The sequence below is a fragment of the Crinia signifera genome, chromosome 5 (assembly GCF_055691185.1).
Source record: "Crinia signifera chromosome 5, ASM5569118v1, whole genome shotgun sequence".
Taxonomy (NCBI): domain Eukaryota; kingdom Metazoa; phylum Chordata; class Amphibia; order Anura; family Myobatrachidae; genus Crinia; species Crinia signifera.
The window spans coordinates 48668083-48689411 of record NC_139221.1 but is presented as its reverse complement, the minus strand read 5'-3'; the positions used below and the strand labels follow the sequence as shown (position 1 = coordinate 48689411).

The following is a 21329-nucleotide window of genomic DNA, read 5'->3' as shown; positions in this document are numbered from 1 at the left end:
ACCTCCACCTTGTCTCAGTGGCAGATTAGTGAAAGCTTCAGACAAACATTTGCACAGACAGTAAAATATTTTGATGGTTCGGGAATTTCCGATGGATTTGTGAGTGATGAACGATTAGCGATCCATTCGCAATTCTCTCACAATTGTGCAAGGGGCATTGGCCATTATTCTGGTTCATTCGCAGAGGCAAATTCCTTCTCAAATGGACAAAACCATGTGCACTGCAGGCGGGGCAGATGTTACTTGTGCAGAGAGAATTAGATTTGGGTGGGTTTTTACTTCAAAGTGAGATCTATATTGCAGTGTAAAAATAAAGCAGTCAGTATTTTCCCTGCACAGAAACAAAATAACTCACCCAAATCTAATTCTCTCTGCACATGTTACATCTGCCCCCCCTGCAGTGCACATGGGCCCTTATTCTGATTGAGTCGGATGGCTCCGAATGCGGACGGACGGCCGATGGTTGGTGTTTGCGCATGTGCAGAGGCGTATCTGAACACGTCTGAATACGGCATGAATTCTGTACAGAAAACGATTGGTTGGAACAATCCGAACAGGGGGTGGAGAGGGACGTGAAGGGCTGTTTGGGCTCATTACCATATGCGTACGCCCCGCATTTCATGGGCGTTCACATGAAAACACTGGGCGTACGTATGGTAATCCAGCCGTGACGCACGTGTGGGGGGCGGACATATGACATAGCCGGATGCCAGCAGCCCACCCATATCCCTGCTTTTGCACGGAGAAATGCCCGAGTGGGCTGGGGCACTCGGTGCTGCCTGAGCACTTGGTCCAGCATTCGATGGTCGGTGACCATCGAATGATGGGGGAGGTTCCCACAGATGGAGGAGGTGTTCACATGAAAAATCCGCGGTCCATTCGGTCGGCGTCTTACCGCATTCGGACGGTGTGAGCGATCCGTACGGAAGGCGGGGCTAAGAACACTCGGTTCCTGTCTGAAAATACGCATCTGACCGATTCAACTAGAATAAGGGTCATGGTTTTGTCCATTTGAGAAGGAATTTGCCTCTGCGAGTGAACCAGAATAAGGGCCATTGTCTCTTTCTGGCTGGGCGGTGGCTTATTCCTCACAGTTGACTGCAAATTCTCCCATTAACGATCATGAATGAATTGGGCTCTTTGTACAATAAAATATAAACAATATTAAATGTCAAATCTGAGGAGAAATTTCAGTTTCAAGCCTTGTGCACTAGAGAATGCTAACAATATAGGTTTAGAGGCTGTATAAATATAATGATCACTTTCCATTGCATAAGCTTTAATTTAAGAACTTGTTGTTCGGATATGTGTACAAGTGTTTCCATAAAAGGTTTTTATGACGGTTCATGATCTACAACTTATCATGTGACTGCGATTCAGAAAGTATATTTAATCTCGTGTTGTAATGATACTTTCTAAATGCATTACACTAAAAGCAATCAGTCTGGAAAGTAGCATTATGCCGCACACTATACTCCACAGGATTTTTTCCACCATTAACTTCTTCCTACTCTTAATTAGATTTTTCTCACAATAAGACAATTACAAGACTGAAGGAAGTCCATAATCATCACGGAATAGAGCGATGTATGCGCCCAGAGTGATATGAAACAACGACAATAACCTTGCAAGAACCTTATTAAAATAAAAGGCAGGTGAATGGGGTATAAAAGACACAGAGAGCGTTCTGGAAAAAGCTTTGGTTTGAGAAATATTCCCACACACTATTGTAGACTTCCCGCGGCAGACTATTATATTATACGGTTATACCATTACGGACTTAAGCTAACTACCTGTAGTGTTTTGATGATGTTATTTTTTATTATTATTCTATCCACGAGTCTCTTAGGGATCTATTTAGTAGAAACAACAAAAACATTCTGAAATATACATTGTTTTAATGGCATTTTTTTTAAATAAATGTTGATGTTAGCAGGCCCGCCATCAGAAGTTTTAGAGCCCGGGACTCATTTCCAGTCCAGGCCCCACCCCCTCCTCCTCACTTGACTTACCGTAACCCGGCTCCTGCTCCCCCATCTCCTCTTCCGCTGAACTGCAGCCCAGAGGTCCCGGAATGCAGGCTTCATTTAACTCAGGATTCCGTCAGGCCAGTGCAGCATTTGAATTGGCTGCCAGCATCCTATAAGCCTGCGCTCCGGAACCTGCTTTGTTCATCACAGCGGAGGCAGTCGTGGGGGGGGGGGGGGGGTGGTTGCAGTGGGCAAAATGAGCTGCCCGGGCTGGGCTTGGGACACAGTTGTACCCACAGCACCCCACTATTGGTGGGCATGGATGCCAGCCCAGAAGGTGTGCTAAAGGCACCAAACAGAGGAGGAGACCAGTATGCCTTCTCCGTCTATGCCCCCTCTTCTCTAGCAGGCAGCGTTTTAGAGGTAAATTTACTAAGATCAGAGTTCTAGTGAAGATGTTGCCCATAACAACCAATCAGATTCTAACTATCATCTTCTCGAAGGCGCTTAACAAAAAAAGAAGTCGAATCTGATTAGTTGCTTGACTCTGGGCACTAGCGTTACTCCAGAGCACAGTGTGACCATTTCCCCTGTAATTTCCTACTGAGCATACATGAAATGCCAGGAAATGGCCGCAGCGGTGGTTTCATGTTGGTTTCTGCAGCACTGCTGCCCAGGGCTGCCATCAAAAATTGTGGGGCCCAGGAATGACAAAAATAGGCAGGGACCCTCCCCTTTTTGAACCCCCAGTGTGCCTAGTGTCTGATACTCTACATTTCAACAAGTGAAATTATGACAAATAATACATGATGGATTCCATTCCTGGGCCCCGCATTCCCCACCCGATGGTTGCCCTGCTGCTGACGCAGGACTCCGTAGGCTAAGTATTGAAAAAATGGGAGCAGGATGAGTGGTGTGGGACCCCATGGGCACATGTATACCACATACACTATGCCCATTATAGATATGCTATTGGCTAAAGAGAAGATCAGTATGATCTCCTGCCCTCATCAGCTGAATCAGAGGTCACAGCCTCTGTTACGTCATCCAGGTGAGATGGGCAGAAATACGTCATTCTGATCCCCGCCCCCTGGCGACACACTATGGCTGGTTACTTCTGTTATACTGTACAATCACCTTGGCTTGATAATTGAATACCCTAGGGAGTGTCAATTAGTTGCAGCTAATTAAATATTCCACTTTAAATTCTAGTTTGGATTTTACCATATTCACTTGTTACATTAATGACTTCTTAGCATTATTCTCCTCTATTTCCTTTTCTCAGTGTTATTCTCTCCCTTAACTTCTTACAAATCACCCATTCCCAGCCTCTATGTATCCTTCTGCATCTGTGTGCCTGCTATGGGGCTATTTCTCCTAAATCTGGTGTTCTACATCTAAGACCAGCACACAGCTTGTGCGGCTGACCTACATTTAATTCCCGTCCTCTTACACCTTGTGCCTCATTATTTCCCTGCGTCTTACTGTTGGCTCATATGGGAAAGGGACAAACTTTGCTGCCGTTTGTGTTTTTGTCATTTTTTTTTCTGTTATTCTGTAGATCTGTAGCCTGTTGGAAAACGTGTATTATAAAATAATATCCATTTTATAAAATAAATCCATCCTTTTTATAGACAATAAAACTATGTGACCTGTATAAAACAGTAGCGCTACGGCCTCAAGCCTTTATGGCTAATGGACTCCGCTGCGATATCCAATGTTCTTTTAATTTAAGGTATGAGGTGCGTCTTACAGTGTAATTCTGTGGACCATATACCAAGATGATTACTAATAAAAATGATATACCAATTGTTTTGTTTTATTACCATGACGATTTATAGCTGTGTGTATGCCATTAAGGGGAGGCAATGTCTCAGAGATTTAATCGGAGGACAGGTGGAGACGTTGCCACTAGCTCCTAGTTAGGATTTCATAGATAGGGTGCTATGGGCAAAGATTCACTCTGTTTAGAAGGTTTGATACATATTTGCCTAAATATCAAATAATTACATCATTGATGGCAAATTCCGTCATGACGCTCATTGCCCTGCTCACTTCACAGACGAGATACAGATCACTGCACGGGAAACATGCAAGAGTGCCACAATTTTGTCAATCACGTAGAAAATTTGGTAGAGGGGGAATCTATTCCTCCATGCATTGAATGAGTGACCCAATGTGAGTCTTTATGAGACTTTATTTTCACGGTGGCACCCCCCCCCCCCCCCCCCTCTTCAATCCATAGTATGTACCATGTGCTGTGTTGTAGGTCTAACAAATGGCGGCCTTGTGCATGTGAAATTGCCGAATGCAATTCTTTAGCATTGCATCGATTAAACATCGATAGACAATGTTTTGTGTCGATGTTTAATCAATGTTTCGCCATTGCACCATAAAAATGCTTTAAATAGCTAAGCCATTTGAGTGCCGTCTCCTTTCTTGGGGACCCCTAAAAAGGCTACAAGTTACCTGCACATCTACCTTATTATTGAGGAAGGCACCCCGGCGTGTTGCACAGACAAAAATAGGAGTGCCGACCAAACTGCTGCTATCTATCTATCTATCTATCTATCTATCTATCTATCTATCTATCTATCTATCTATCTATCTATATAAAACAAAATAAATAAATAAATGGCTAACTATTCCTCACCTCTAAGGGCAGTATTCAATGCTCCCATTTCGCTTTTTTTTCAGTGAGGTTCATTTTTTTTTTTTGGGGGGGGGGGGGAGAAGGGCAGAAGGTCAAAAATAAACAGAGAGCTTTGCCCTGTTCACCTCTTGCCATTTTGCTCTCGGCATCTTTTTTAGGTGAACTGAATTTACGTACTTATAAAATAAATGTTTTTTATTGTTTTTTTTGGTGTTTACAAGTCTGTTTTTTTGGTACTTTTCCACCCCATGATGCATTTTTTTTTCTCACTGATTATTCTACCCATGATTCACATCTTCTTCCTCACTCCTTTGTTTGGACTTTGAAGGGAATACACAGCTTTTCACACATCAGCTGCTTTGGAATAGTTTTTTAGGCTAATTTGCATTTTTCTGCATATCTCTACTATATTTGAACACTGCCTACAAATGGAGCCATTTACTCCTCGTACGCCGCATTGGTCAATGGTCACCGTTAGGGGCGGCAAACAGCTGACATGTTGAATAGGGTGAGCGGGAGGCATGGCGAGGGGTAGAAAAAATGGGGAATGCACAGCGAACAAAAAATGGAGAACATTGTACGAAGGTGGAGATTGGAGGTAGGAGCAGATAGGTCAGGTGGTGGGGTGGACAGTTTTTGGGCTAAATACTGTCACAGCTCAAAGTGAGAGTACATTGCAGAAGCCGTTATTTTGACCTGATGTTAACTAGCGAAGATTGAATACAATAAGTTGCTTGTACCCAATTGTAATGCCTTTGTAATGTATGACAGGGTTTGAGTGTGGAATGGATTGTTAATATGGAGACAAATCACTATGATAAGATCAGCAGAACTATTATCTGATTTGCTTGCAGCTGATATAAACGTAGGCTGGTTACTTACAGGCTTTTACCGAGATATATAATGGAGTTATAGTATTTAGTTAAAAGGGAAAAACACCTATAAATACATTACATAATCTTCTCCTATCTTTCACCAGCATAACGCAGTCTGTAATAGTCATCTGTTTTATGTGGTTGAAGTATTTCATTACAGCATACATAATAGCGTCCTGATATCTGAAGAGTATTTGTAGCTTCCATCCTCTAGGCTTGACTCACATTTAGAAGTAAATCCAGAAAGCAGTAAAAAAGGAGCAAATTACACCTAAGCAAAACCTAAAGCCATATTCGTCTACTCCAGTGGTCGCCAACACGTCGCTCGCGAGCTACCGGTTGCTCGCGGCAGCGATCCGGGTGGCCCGACCACTCTGCCGCCGCTCCATTATCCGCCGCAGCAGCTTCCCTTTTCCCTGAGGGGAGGAGAGCACATTGCGCGTCTCTACTTCCCCTCACTGTGCCGTCCGCCAATCAGAGCTCGCAGGCCGGCAGCCAATCAGGAGCCGGCCTGCGAGCTTTGATTGTCGGACAGCCCAGGCACAAGGAAGTGAGGGGAAGGAGAGACGCTCGGTGTGCGTCTCTTCTCCCCCTGAGAAGATAAGCAGCAGCAGCGGCCCAGACCCCGGTGAGACACAAAACTTCCCTCCTCTCCTCCCCCTTGAGAAGGGAAGTAGCAGCAGCGGCGGCGACCACAGACCCAGGACATTGGTGAGGCACACAACTTCCCTGCCCACTTGCTCGCCCAGTGCTGATCACTGCTCCTAATCTTGACAAATTCTGGCTGCATAAACTCCCCCCACTGAGCCAGGAAGAGGGAAATTGACCATCACGTCTACTGATTCACAGATAGAGGCCAGTGTATTTTTATTGGGTATGGGTAAAAACCGGACCAGGACAAGACCGCCGGACCGGACCTCAAAATCTGCAGTCTGGAGCTTGTAGTGTCCGGTCCGGGGGATGTCCTGTTCGCGGGTGTCCTGTCTGGGGGGGCTGCCTGTGACACCCATCACCAGGGGGAGGAGGAGGGGGAGAAAAAAGTCTCCCTGTAAGGTCCAGGCATGTTACAAAAACTGGACGGTCCGGACCACACAGGGAGGCTGCAATCTCCACTTCCCCATGTCCCTGATGATAGCTATCACAGGGACCCCCTGGACAAGACACCCCCCGGACCAGACACTACAAGCCCCGGACTGCAGATTTTGATGTCCGGTCCGGCAGTCCGGGGTTAAGTCCAGGTCCGGTTTTTACATAGCCCCATTTTTATTTACTTAATTGCTGTGTGAGCTATTTGTGTGTGTTTTTTCCCTTGTGTCTGTGTTTTTGCCCATGGGATACTAATGGTATGGCATGGCAGTTTTAAACTCTTGTTTGGTGTGTAGGTAACAATTATTGGTACTCTTTACCTAGCACGGCGCCCACGATCTTGATCGTGGGCATCGTGAGGTAAAAAATCGCGTCGGTCGCGTCGTATGCGGGCTAAAGATGCCCGGACGCGACACGACCGACGCGATGTCCACGATTTCCCATTGAAAACCATGTTAAACATGGACATCGCGTCGGTCGCGTCGCGGCCGGCCATAAATGTGCACACGATGGCCGCGACGCGATGCCCACGATTTGCCATAGGAATCAATGTTAAAAGGCCCGATGGACACGATTTTCATATTAAATGGCTGAATGGCCCGATTTTAGCATAGGAAACAATGTTAAATGGGCCTTGGAGCCCAAATACTTACCCTGAACTCTGAAATGGCCCCCCCAATTGTTTACGCCACCCCACGATCAACGTCAACCCGAAGCGTGGCGAGCGCAGCGAGCCCGCGAGGGGCGGCGGTACGCGTCCTCCGACCTTTTCATACCCCCACTATCCACGTCGGCGTGGATTTGAGAATAGAATAGTGTGGCGAGCGCAGCGAGCCACCGAGCCCGAAGCGTGGCGAGCGCAGCGAGCCCCGCGAGGGGACGCGGATACCTTCACAGGTAAACGCGTCCCTTCGCGGGCTTCACAGGTGTCCGCGTCGCCATGGACACCTGTGAAGCCCGCGAGGGGACGCGTATAGCTGTGAAGGTATCCGCGTCCCCTCGCGGGGCTCGCTGCGCTCGCCACGCTTCGGGCTCGGTGGCTCGCTGCGCTCGCCACACTATTCTATTCTCAACTCCACGCCGACGTGGATAGTGGGGGTATGGAAAGGTCGGAGGCCACGCTTCGGGTTCACGTTGATCGTGGGGTGGCGGTAACAATTGGGAGGGCCATTTCCCAGTCAAGGTTGCCTATTTGGCCTCTGTGGCCCATTTAACATTGTTTCCTATGGCCACATCGGGTCCATTGAGGCATTTAACAGTAAAATTGCGTCGGTCGGGCCATTTAACATTGATTGCTATGGGAAATCGGGTGCATCGCGTCGCGGGCATCGCGGGTACATTTATGGCCGGCCGCGACGCGACCGACGCGATTTCCATGTTTAACATGGGTTTCAATGGGAAATCGCGGGCATCGCGTCGGTCGCGTCGCGGCCAGACATAAATGCACCCGCGATGCCCGCGATGGGCGCCGTGATAGGTAAAGAGTACCCAATTATTCACAATACGAAAATTGTTTTGATGATAATGTCAAAGGTGCACTGATAAGTTTACATTCAGTTCTGGCCTGGTTTTACTATTTATTAGGAAAAGGTATAATTGCTGTCATTCTGCAATTTTCTTCGGCACGTGCAGTTGTCCCTTCTCCTCTGCCTCCAGTGTTGGGAGGTATGTATGCGGCATATTGGACTTGCAGTGTGTGGCATATTGTGTCTGGGGCATTGCGGTATGTGGCATAACGTGTCAGGGGCATTACAGTGTGTGGCATAATGTGTAAAGGGTATTATTTGGTTATTACACAGATTTTTTTATTTTAGTAGCTCTTCGGGTGTTTTATTTTTCCGCGAGTAGCTCACGCCCCAAAAAAGGTTGGAGACCACTGGTCTACTCTGTCGGATCCTGGGAGACACCTGCTTGTTGGGGTACTGGTTTTGGTTGTTCTGGTCAGTATCCCTCCCGCATTCTGCCCACTTCCTAGCTGGTGCTATTTAAAAAAAAATCAAAAGAGTGCAGGGGATTGCCTAATTTGTGATTTTAGCGGCTGTTTTTGCAAATGCAGGTTCAGCATCTCCAAGAACTGTATCTGAAAAAGTGAATCCTAGCTGTTTTTCTGGTGAAAATGGCCAGGATATAATAGCAAAGTCTCCTTATTTTTGAAAATCGGAAATAAGGGGAAGGATTGAAAAAAAAACCTAAAGATAATACACTCCAATTTAGTATTATATATAGCTTTCATTTTGCTGAAAGTTACCCTAAAATACAACACTTCTTCAAGTCAGTCATAAACTACATTAGATTTCTGCCTATTAAATATAATTTAATATTATAATTTTTTTTTTAAATTAATATTACTTTTATTATTATACAGGTTGAGTATCCCTTACCCAAAATGCTGGGGACCAGAAGAATTTTTGATATTTCAGAATATTTTTATGTTTCAAAGATTTGTCTTAAGGTATCTTGCCTTATGTTGTACAAACACATGAAATACACACATATATTTTATTTGTGCATAAAACAAGGTTTCAAAACATGAAACAAAGTTTGTGTACTATCACATGCACTGAAATTGAATGCTAATTGCTAAGCAATCATTTCCTTGCACATATTTAGTTCCATTTACATATCATCTCCTCAGTAGTGCCAGTTACATACTGTATCATGTCCTTAGTAGTGATGTTACAGATGTCCCCAGTAGTGCCAGTTACATATCATTTCCTTAGTAGTGCCAGTTATATATCATGTCCTCAATAGTGCCAGTTACATATCATGTCCTTAGAAGTGCCAATTATATATCATGTCCTCAGTAGTGCTGTTACAGATGTCCCCAGTAGTGCCAGTTACATATCATGTCCTTAGTAGTGCCAGTTATATATCATGTCCTCAGTAGTGCTGTTACAGATGTCCCCAGTAGTGCCAGTTACATATCATGTCCTTAGTAGTGCCAGTTATATATCATGTCCTCAGTAGTGCTGTTACAGATGTCCCCAGTTGTGCTTTTAGCGAGAAAAAATGTTTTTGATCACTTTCTGGAATGTATGGTTTTCTGAATAATTTGGTTAACGGATATTTGGATAAGGGATACTAAACCTGTATACACGAAATGTTATGACTTGTTACTATTCAGTTATTACAAATGTAATGCATTTTCAGCAGGGAAAACAAAGACTGCAACTGTTTCAGGGGCTAATTTATACAAGTACTAAAAGACCATTTTTTGATTAGAGATGTGCCGTTCATTTTTCCTGAAACATGAAAAATCCGGGACTTAGGGGTTCAGAGTCCCAGATCAGAATCAATTTGGGGCATCCTTGCCTGCTTTTCCAGATCCTGTGGGGGAGACACATGGCTTTTTAGGTAGTTCCAAGACCCCCAGAAAAGTGGTCAGAAGTGTTCAGAATGAGCAAGATAAATACCTTAGATCCACAGTCCATTGAGAAGGGAAAGGGCCTATGTAATTTTAAATTTGTAATTATGTCATTTAGCATCATCCCCTATGCAAACCATGTCATTTTACCACAATGGGGTGGAGCTTAATGACCCCACTGGTCCAGCTCCACCCCATCACTGCTCACCTGCTTCTCTTCCCTGGGACTTCTCATGGGAATTCAAATGTTGCCAAGTCTGCTTTGGGGGTCTGAGTGAAACAGTCCTGGCTTGGGTCTGTTGTCAGTTCGAAATTCGGATTTAAAAACCAAACGTGGGTTTTGGTTTGCATGAAAATAGGCCCGAATGATATGAATTTTGCTGTTTTTATTGATTTTTATAATTCTTTTTAAATCAATTATTGTTGATTTTGAAGAAATCCAAACCGAACCAAAAATCAAATCCAAACCAAAACACTTGAGTTTGTTTTTTGACTAAACCAAACACAATGATGAATAAAAAAACAAAATTAAACACGGGGGTCACATACAGTACATCTCTATTTGGTATATTTTTTGGTTAAATGTGCTCTGGTAAAACTTGTTTGTAAAGCCCATGTGAATGAGCCCTAAGAGTAAGGTACTGGGAGAAACAAACAAGACACACACACACACACACAGATGAACAGGATATTAATATTGAATACAAAAGGTTGCTCAGTTCTATTTTGCGTCTACAAAATAGTCATAAATGTTTTATCCATCCAGATATGTGTTCCCAGCAAATCCGCTATCCCACACCCAGCAGCAGCACAGTTGCATATGAAATAACTGCCAGCTGTCCCACTCTTCGCGGGAACATCCCATTTTTTGGGGACGTTCCCGTGCCCTACCCGGGGCCGGCAGTGTCCCACGGCGGTGGGTGGGGGCAGTTGGGAGTCACCAGCTGAGCAGTGATAGAATAGCCTCTGTGAGGCGGTTGGCATAGCCGGGAGCTTACAGAGCCCCTGGCCATGACCCCACAGCTGCAAAACAGAGCTTGGCCTCACAGATGTGAAGCACCCACATTTTGGACGCATGCCACGGAGGTCCAGCCGCAGACATTACAGTTGGGAGGTATGTAAAAGGTATTTCATTACAAAGCACTAGCAATTTTCTACCATATGTGGCTATTCAGGCCTGGTAAAATCATGTCATATTCTGGCACATAATTTAATTTCATTATTTATTTATTATCAGTTATTTATATAGCGCACACATATTCTGCAGCGCTATACAGAGAATATTTGAACATTCACATCAGTCCCTGCCCCAGTGGAGCTTAAAATCTATATTCCCTACCACATGTACAAGAACACACAGACATTCTAGGGTTAATTTTGTTGAAAGCCAACTGACCGACCAGTATATTTTTGGATTGTGGGAGGAAACCGGAGTACCCGGAGTAAACCCACGCAAGCACACAGTTAAGGCCATGGTGGGAATCAAACCCATGACCTCAGTGCTGAGGCAGTAATGCTAACCATTACACCATCCGTGCTGCCCAATTTCATAGAGCAATTTTCACACAACATGCTCATATACCAGCCCAAAAAGCAAAGCATTCCTGGAAATATCTCTCAACGGTTGGTAGGGGCGTAACTCCCAGAGGCAATGAAGTCGCCTGCCGCTGGGCTCCAAGCCCTAAAGGGGCACCTGTATATACAGCAGCACTGTTGCTCTTCTAATGTAGCTCTGCGGTATACCTACTGTACTGCTTCTGCCTCGTACCGCTCAGCCTGCACTGCAGCAAGCAACGGTGAACCCGTAGTTACTGCTGGAGATGGGACCCACCGATGTATGCTGATTCATGCTGCAGATCGCTAATCTTGTGAGTCAGACCCTGACCTAAAGGCCATTGTCCCATGTCCCCAAATATTATGTTATGTACACTATAGATTCATGGAACACATTTGCAAGGTTGAATTAATAGTGTGGTATTGGCAAGAGTGTTATTTCTCATTAGGATGATTAACAGTTATTATATACTGTGCATATATTTGGCAAGACTTAACTGATAATATTTGGCCATCAGTGGATCTTGCAATCTATATTCTCTACCACAAATACTGTATACACATATACACATGGGTTATTATTATTTTTATTGTCACAATCCATTTAACCTACCAGTGCTTACTTTTCATTTGCACGTTTCACGAGGGATTTGGGGCACACCTGAGTTTGCTGAGATCTGCCCAGCATTTCAATGGGCATGCCTACCATTTTTGTGGCCACACCCATGACCCCAGAAAATGTTCGCTGCCTGTCTCCCAGGTTGCAAGCACTTGACGAATAGAAACTTCACCAAAGACACTCGCAGCCGGGGCCTGTACATGGGCATGCTCAGAGCAAAAAAATTGGGGACAGGAAAAAAATTCGGACCTGTATGAACAAGTCTGAATTGGACCCAATATGCATCACTTTATACAAAGTTTATACAAAAATTGTTGTTAAGTATTAATTATTGTTGTTAATTATTGTACAAAAATGGAATTTGCACTCATGGTAAGATGAAAGACAGTTGTAATGATATATTTCTGACTCAAATATCAATGGAATGCTCTAGAGGTCTTCTACTACTACAGTATATACTGTAGGTATATATCATATATTCTGTAGGTACGGCATTTCAGCAGTTTCTTTAAAGTATTTTTACTTCCTCATCTTTGCAGCCACAGCTTATGCTACGGAACTTACGTAGGAGTCTTTGCGTACCACCACCCTGGATCCACACCACCACCCAGTTTCCAAACCACCACCCTGAGTACACGCCACCATCTATTACCTTTAGTAAAGTTGTGGCAAGCGAAGCAGAGTGGAGCGAGCCACCAAGCCCAAGCGTGGCGGACGAAGTGAGCCCGCAAGGGGACGATGATGCTATTCTGAAAGCGGCTAACGTAACCGGCGTAAGCGGTGGCCCCAAAGATGAGGCAGTACCTTTTTTTAGTTCTTTCAAATTTTACACAGCAACTATCAACACAACACATTATAGAACTATAACAATAATACACAGCTCGAGGGAAAACACTCAGAAAAGATATTATATAAAATACTAAAAAAATATTCAATTTGTGTGAATATATTTTATCTAAGTCTTAGGTCAACACAACGAGATATTACATAATTTGTTTCTTGCGCAGACATCAGTTTGACATTGTAAAGGTCATAAACTCTATTAATGGAATATGTTCATTGCAACCTGTATCATTCTGCCAATTAACAATATTTATCTACCAAATCAATATCAAGGCTTTAATATAGCACATCATGTGGTCGATCAATAGTGACCGGATTCCATTGACCGTATCTGGGCATCCCCTATAATAGTATATCAGATTCAATGCAGTTGAAGTGTTTCTGACCACGGAGAGCTACACGTCAGTAATAGAGGACCCAGAAGACATCCATTTCATTGCTATTATTTTACAGGAGGAAAGTGAGACTCGGTGGTAAAAGCTTTTAGGTATTTATTAAGCTCTTCATTTTCAAGAACACCAAGAATGCACAGTTTGAGATCCACAGGGAACGATATTGTGAAGTGCCTTTCTAGCAGACATTGCTTAGTACACAGAAGATGGGCAAAAGCTTCCATCTCCCTTCTCTATAGCCTACAGGATTCATTATTCTGCATACCAAGCTTAAAAATAATAATCCTTACAAAAAAATAGGGTTCTATTAAAGATACTGTAAGGTTTTTGACCTAATAATTCTGATAATAGACCTGAGCTATTTGTAAAAGTAAACTGCTAATTGTTGAGTATCCCTTATCCAAAATGCTCGGGACCAGAAGAATTTTGTATAACGGATTCTTCCGTATTTCAGAATATTTTTATATTTCAATTACGTATCTTGAGGCAATGGTAGCCAACTCCAGTCCTCGAGAGCTACCAACAGTTCACGTTTCTAGATCACCTAGCTGCTGCACAGGTGCACTCATTACTGACTGACACATTATAAATGATCCACAGGTGGAGCTAATTACTTCACTTATGATTCTGTGAGGAGACCTGGAAAACGTTAACTGTTGGTAGGGCAGGCAGCCGAGAGGGGGGGGGGGGTACTAATTACCCAGGCCCAGGCTTGCTGGAGGGTCCAAGCAGGGGCCCTAGTCTGACCCCTCCCTTCCCCCTCCATCCCTCCCAGGCAGAAGCAGCAGCACACACCTTCAGCATGTGCTGTGCTGATAGGCTCAGCATGAGCGTCTCACTGACAGCATGATAGCTCATGCTGAGCCTGCTGTCAGCACAGCACATGCTGTAGGTGTGTGCTGCTGCTGAGTTTAGAGTTTTTAGAGTTTTCTTTCACCCCCTGTAAACATTTTGGGGGCGTGGCCTAAGCGAGGGAGGTGGCCACACTTCCCACACTTAGGCCATGCCTCCAATATTTTACCAGGGCCCAGCATTCCTCTCAGCTGCCCTGACTGTTGGTAGCTCTCGAGGACTGGAGTGGGCTATCCCTGTATTAAGGTATCTTGCATTTATGCTGTATAAATACATGAAATACACACTAATATATTTTATTTGTGCATAAAACAAGGTTTCAAAACATGAAACAAAGTTTGTGTACTATCTCAGGTACTGAATTTAAATGCCAAGCAATCATTTTCTTGTACATATTTAGTGCCAGTTACATATCATGTCCTCGGTAGTACCAGTTACATATCATGTCCTCAGTAGTGCCAGTTACAGACTTCCCAGTAGAGCTTTTAGCAAAAAAAAAAATTTCACTTTCTGGAATGTATGGTTTTGGAATATTTTAGATAACGGATATTTGGATAAGGGATACTCAATCAAGTACAGGGGAATTCTCGCGAGAGGTCGGTAGTTCTCGCGACATTCCTCTTAAACAACGCAGCCTGAGACTGTCCGTCCTATTCAGCGGCAGCTGCCGGAGCGTGGGACGGCTACAGCAGGACAATTTGTAAGAGAAATTTTTACATATGGCCCCTGAAGGATTTTTTCCCCCCATACAAATGGCCCTTGGCACAAAAATGGTTCCCCACCCCTGTTCTAGGGTGTGGTGATCCAAGACAATTTAGGAACCACTGCACTGTTTAATCATTAGTGACTAGTTAAAAGCCTGTCAAAATTACGGCTTCTACAATGTACTTTGAGCTGTGACAGTTTTAGCCCACAATCTCTACACCTTACCCCCAATACATACTTGCCTACCTTTGTGGTTGCCTCTCTGGGAGAAGCACAGAGAGGACAACCAAATCAGCACGTCAGGAAGGAGGTGGGGGTGGGGACAAGGCTGACTCTCAAAGCCTCGCCCCCGATCCACACAAACTCCGCGATTTGCAGGTCTGCAGAGAGGGGGTGGTGCTAAAATGACGCTTAATTATGCAAAATGCTGCGATGTGGTGTTCCATGTCCATCTCTTGAGATGGAAAGGTTATGATAATGCCAGGATTAAGTCTTGCTGTCTGTTGTATTATATTAGAATATTGGTGAGGTATATCTGGCGAAGTGTGTGAAAGTGTAAAGATCTTAAAGTTGTGTATCTGTATTTTTGCTCTGAAAGCTTTAAACTATTTAGCCCAAAAACCCATTTCTAAATTTAATTCTTAACTAGTACTACAGCATACCTCCCAACTTTTCTATCTTGATAAGAGGGAAACTCGCGTCCGAAAAGGGCACGGTGTATGCAAATGAGGGCCGCGTCCCTGTTTTCATCCACTGCGCCTCTGAAGACGCACAGCATCTATTCTGTCAGATTGGGGGGCCTCCCAACTCCCCCCCCCCCCCCATACTGCGCGCCGCGGGACACTGCCAGCCCCGAGCGGGGAGTGGGACTGTCTCCCCCAAAAAAGGGATGGTCCCGCGTAAAACGGGACAGTTGGGAGGTATGCTACAGTAATTACACATACACCTCTTTAAGTTCATACCAAACTGTCATTTTAGTTTCGCCCACTCCCGCGGACCCGCAAATTCCAGCATTTCTCCGGGGGGGTGTGGGGCTTTCTCTGGCATTCGGGAGACTTGCCCACCTTCCCGGGGGCCGGGAGGGGGACTCGATTTTTGGGAGACCACCGGGCCAATCCGGGAGGGTAGGCAAGTATGCCCCAATCCCTATCAGCTCCTACCTCCTTTCTCTGTCTTCGAAAGTTCCCTCTCTCCATAGCCAGCAAGTTTGAAACAATTCAGTGTCTCTGCAAAAATAGCTAGTATACGCAGCCGAGTGAACAGGCATGAATTGGGCCCAATATACGGGTTATCACTCTACACCTATTAGTGTGTCATGCATTCAGAAGAAAGCAAAAAAGATTGGAAGAGAGATTCATTTTTGCCTGAGAGCCATTTTAGTTCGGCCAGAAAGCCAAGCTGTTAATAATAAATGATAAAGACAGTCAGCGTGGTGTTGGAGTCTGTGCAACTTCAAACATTAAACCCAATAGTGTTGGATTCTGCATGACAGCTAGAATAGCCCGCCGCACATTAGCAATGCCAGAAATCCTGAAAAGAATCCTTTATGTGATGGGACATGGTCTTAATCAACTATTCACTGACAACATTTCCAGGAGGCAATTATTCCAATGGATGTCTTTTTCCACATTTAAAGAATACAACTTTCCCTGTAAAACTCGTACAACAAATATTTGACGATTGTTTTATTAAAAATAAATGAAATTGCAATTTAGTGTTCCAGGGGGGTTATTCAGTAAGGATCTCAAAAGCAAAATCTTTCTCTAATGGGCAAAACCATGTGCACTGCAGGTGGGGCAGATGTAACATGGGCAGAGAGATAAGACCCATACACATTAGAAGATTATCTTTCTAATCTGGCTGGTTGGAATGAAAATCTGTGAATTTCTGGGATCAAATTACAATCAACCGTTTGCTCCCAAACGCTGGAAAATGGACAAAAGCAGTCATCTGCATAAATAGATTTAAACAATTTGTCTGTAGGACCAATTGTTGTCTGTTTTCAATGTTTAAGATCAAATGGTCAATTGTCATTTGCTCCCAAAAATATAATCTTCTAGTGTGTATGTAGATTTGTTTCTGCGCAGGATACATACTGGCTGTTTTACTTTTACACTTCAATTTCAATTTAAACACACCCCACCCAACTCTAACTCTGCACATGTTACATTTGCCCCACCTGCAGTGCAGTATGGTTTTGCCTATAAAAGAAAGATTTAGCTTTTACTGAATTACCCCCAAATGACATTAGGGGTCATTCCGGTGTGCCATACTGCGCAAAGTACTGATTATCTGCATGTCTGCAAATGGGTCATGTGAAGCTGGACGGCAACAGACCAGTTTGTGGAAACAGAGATGTGTTGTTGTTGTTTAGAGGGTGGGAAGAGTCGAAGAATCTACATTGCAGGAGATCCCTGTAAAACCAATGACGTGTTTCAGAGCAAATCACATAATCTGGTCCACCTTGGTCCATTCACTTGTACTCAGAAGTGGGCAACTGAGGGGGGAAGGTTGTAGGGAGTCGGAGGGGATGCATGAGACTTGCTCACCTTAACCGGGGAGCCGTGACCACCTTCCAGTTTTTGGGAGCCTCTCCACCATTCTGGGAGAGAATGCAAGTGTGAATCATATATCTTCCAACTATCCCATTAGGACAGTCCCACTATTCGGACACTGTCCTGCTGTTCTAACGGTGGGCCACAGTGTCATGCATGCTGGGCGAAGGTTGGGGGAGCCTTTGATCACCCACTGATCTGTTCTACAAAGCAGCAATTGAACTCTGAATATACACTATGCTGGGCACAACCACAAGGTCAAGCACCTTTATTCGGACATGAGCAAGATATGCAATTAGCTCACACAATATGTTTGCACATACATTTGTGTGTTTTTATATCTTTTGTTTGAATCAATTTCTCAAATAAAATAGATAAGTTAAAAACAAGTCAGCGGGCTTCTGGAGGAGGAGAAAACCCAGCCTGTGGCCATCAGGAAATTGATGTGTGCGAATTGTGTTATAGGCTATATCAGCACTTGTGACCTGCATAAAACACCCACAACAACCTAAGTGAGTGTGTTCTGATTCCATTACTGCGTCAGGAAGCTCTTTGCTCACCTTTATCTGTCAGCAGAGACAGCTCAATAGCATTTGTATCGCCTGGAGTGCATCATATTATTTACACTGAGTAAGAGATGAGAATATACCATCAGGCCATTTGAAATGAATAACAACCTTTTATATATTAGTGGAATAACAAATCTGTCTTCATGGATGATTTAAATCCTTATATAATGTACTGAGCACAAACTTGCAAAAACAGTGGAACTAAGAAGCAGTTCCCGTTAACGGAACGGCTGAAAAGCCACGCCCATGCTGCCAGTCATTGGCTAATGACACTAGATGACGTCAAGATTACTGGTCACTTCATGAGGCCATGGTTTCCCCAAATATTCCAGTTTTTAGAATTACAGTTATATGATACAACACTAGCTTAAAACTGTAACCAAATCTTCTGGTTAATTCCTAACCCTACAAAAACTACAAGAATGTCCACAGGCCCCTCCCCCGCCTTGTTTTTTTTTACAAATATTTATATATATTCGCTGGACACACCCTGAGATCAAGATCATCATTACTACCAAGATCAGAGGGTGCACACTCAGGCCACTGGATGCAACCCCGAAGGCAAACTCAAACACACCTTTAGACGCTACCATTATCGACTCGGATGTGTCCAGTGGACTGAATTCATTTGATAGTGACTCTGAATCTGCAACACAGAATTCCAATCAACATCCCCCATCAGGGTAACAACTCGTTCCTGCAAATAAGGGGGAAGTGCAGGAGACATAATGGCTAGAGGAATGGGCAAGGGGAAAAGATGTACAGGTAGTTGACAATATAGTCAACCTGTCCAATTGGACATTTAGTGCTGCTGAACGTCGGGTACTCAATAAAGGGCTAACATATGTGCCCACTAATCCTTTTAACAGTTTTGAATGGAAAAAGGAACTATGGAACTTCCATTGGAGTATAAAATAAAAGGAATTATTTTCTTTGTCTGAAAGTGCGGATGAAATTAACCCGGACCGCCCTATAAGAAAGCGTTCACAGCTTGATCCTCAGTCACACAATCCCTCTATTAACAGCTTTACCAGGCTACTGCACCATCAAGTTAAGTCTAATGAAAAACTGCCCTGCAGTAAAAGACACAATTTATCAAAAGAAGAATTCACCACCCTCAAAGAACCGAGGATACTGTAGATGAAATTATAATAATGTATCTTGTGTACAATGGCGGCTTTCAGGATATGGAGATGTACAAGGCTGAAATGTACAGGCGACTCAACCATTTAATGTACAGGTATACAAACGATTAACCAGTGACCCTACTAAGGAATTAAAAATTGAGCAGTATCTGCTTCTCCGGGATGGTGTAAAATAGTAGATCGGTACGGATGGTACTAAAATTAAATTGATTATGGGTAACTTATTGCTTGACAATTTACACCCTTCTAGAGATTCATGTCATTTGTGGCACCACCTGGTCGCAATCTCACCCTTATACAGCAGTGTATCTAAGTACTTGGACTGCTTTTTTTGCAGCCCCTGATATCTAATTTTTTTTTTTTTTACAGGATACCAATATGTTATTACCAAAACAATATGGAGTGTATGGTGTAGAAGCCTATACATGGTGCTTTTGTTATTCAAAATGTGGGATATCTGCTGCAGTCCATTTTTTATAGTCTCATGCAGGAAAGTGAATATGACCACTAATATTTATGTGTACCCTCCAAGTATTGGGGGTTATTCTGACCAGATGACAGGCCAGGCGATAAGCGATATACTTTGCATGCTTACAGCTTGTAGTACGCATGTGCATGGCCTTCCTACGATGAAATACATTTTTATCCACAAGTTGATTGACAGAAAGTCGGCTTTGGGCAGTGGTAACCAGACGTTTTGAGGGAGTGTCAGGCATGCCCATGCGTCAGACATGAGTAATTCCTGGGCTACACATAGACTGCACACAGTCAAAAACATCATTTGCTGGTGAGCAGCTTGTGTATAGATTTGCTGCTAATCGGTATCATTTTCGCAAGCCATTTTCAAGCCGTGCTTCCACAGGATGGGATTTCACTCTGGCTGGGTGGCGGTTACCTGATTGCAGGGCCCTGCAAATTAGCATCTCAGTGATCAGGCCTGAATAACCCCCAACGGGTCTCTTAAGGCAGTGGTTCCCAAACTGCCTTTAGTCACGGTTCCCTAACAGTATCAGCCTTTTGTTCATGGTGCTCCTAGACTAAAAGTTTCTTCTTGATATACTCAGTGCCGGTGGGGGCGCTCCGGTGCTCACCCGCCCCCCGGCCACTGTACAGGAGGGGGTGTGTGCTGGTGATTCCGGCGTTCCGGGCGGGGGTGGCAGGGGGTGTAGGATGATGCGGCAGGCCGACGCATCATTTCCCGAGGGGGGGTGTCGGCCGCCGCCGGTGCCACTCACCTCTCTGCTCCCTGCTGCAAAACTGGCACCCTCCAGTGACCGGCGCCCTAGGCAAATGCCTAGAGCTGCCTAGTGGTGGCGCCGGCCCTGGAGATACTCTGCGAAAATGATTAGGTAAAGTAAATTATGCCACCCTCTGGTTTAATTAAGTTGCCATATACATGGTTGCTTTTCTGTTTGCCTGCATAGTTATTATTGACACCCAGCAGCACTTGTTTTGCCTACTACATTAACCATAACTAATTTGATTTGACTTTCAGCCCACAGCACCCCAACAAGTGCCCTCTGGCACTAAATTTGGGTACCACTGCCTTAGGAATTCAGCCGGTTTCTCAACACTCCCCCTGCTGTTGAAGCCTATCACAGAGTCTTATCTTTACTATACACACATGTGCTTTTCATGTCACATATGTCGTACATGAATCTTTCCCATAGTTTTACTTTCCATATATCACAAACTTCCCCATAAAACAATCAGTTTGACAGAGAGATTTTATCAAATGGAAAGGGGGGGGGGGGGGGGATATTACTTTAAAAGCCCTTTGTAAGATTTAAAGTCTGATACTTTATTATTGCGGTATCATTTCCAAAGCTATAATCAGTGTATTCCAGATCTATTGCTCCCCATGGTTCCATCCAGCTTTGTGAGTGACTGGACCCCTTACTGTAGCCGGCGATCAGTGACTACGCATTGTCTGATGTCAGAACTTCTGTTCTGTCCTACCTTACATATTACAAAGCAGACAAAATTCTCCCGCTGAGAAAATCCTTTTAAATCGCTTTAAGCAAAGGATATATTAAATATCATAGAACTAAGAAAATATATCATGTAACGCTGGCTTTTATCTGTGATAAAACTTCTGCTGAGGTTTGTCATCTCATGGTAAAAATTAGCAATTTAAGCATTGTCAG

The 21329-nt window shown here is 44.1% G+C and overlaps 1 protein-coding gene across 2 annotated transcripts in view; it reads right to left on the bottom strand.

Moving 5' to 3' along the window:
- The window catches only part of NKAIN3 (sodium/potassium transporting ATPase interacting 3), a 434621-nt gene that overhangs the window by 374375 nt on the left and 38917 nt on the right, over positions 1-21329 (bottom strand). The window lies entirely within an intron of this gene.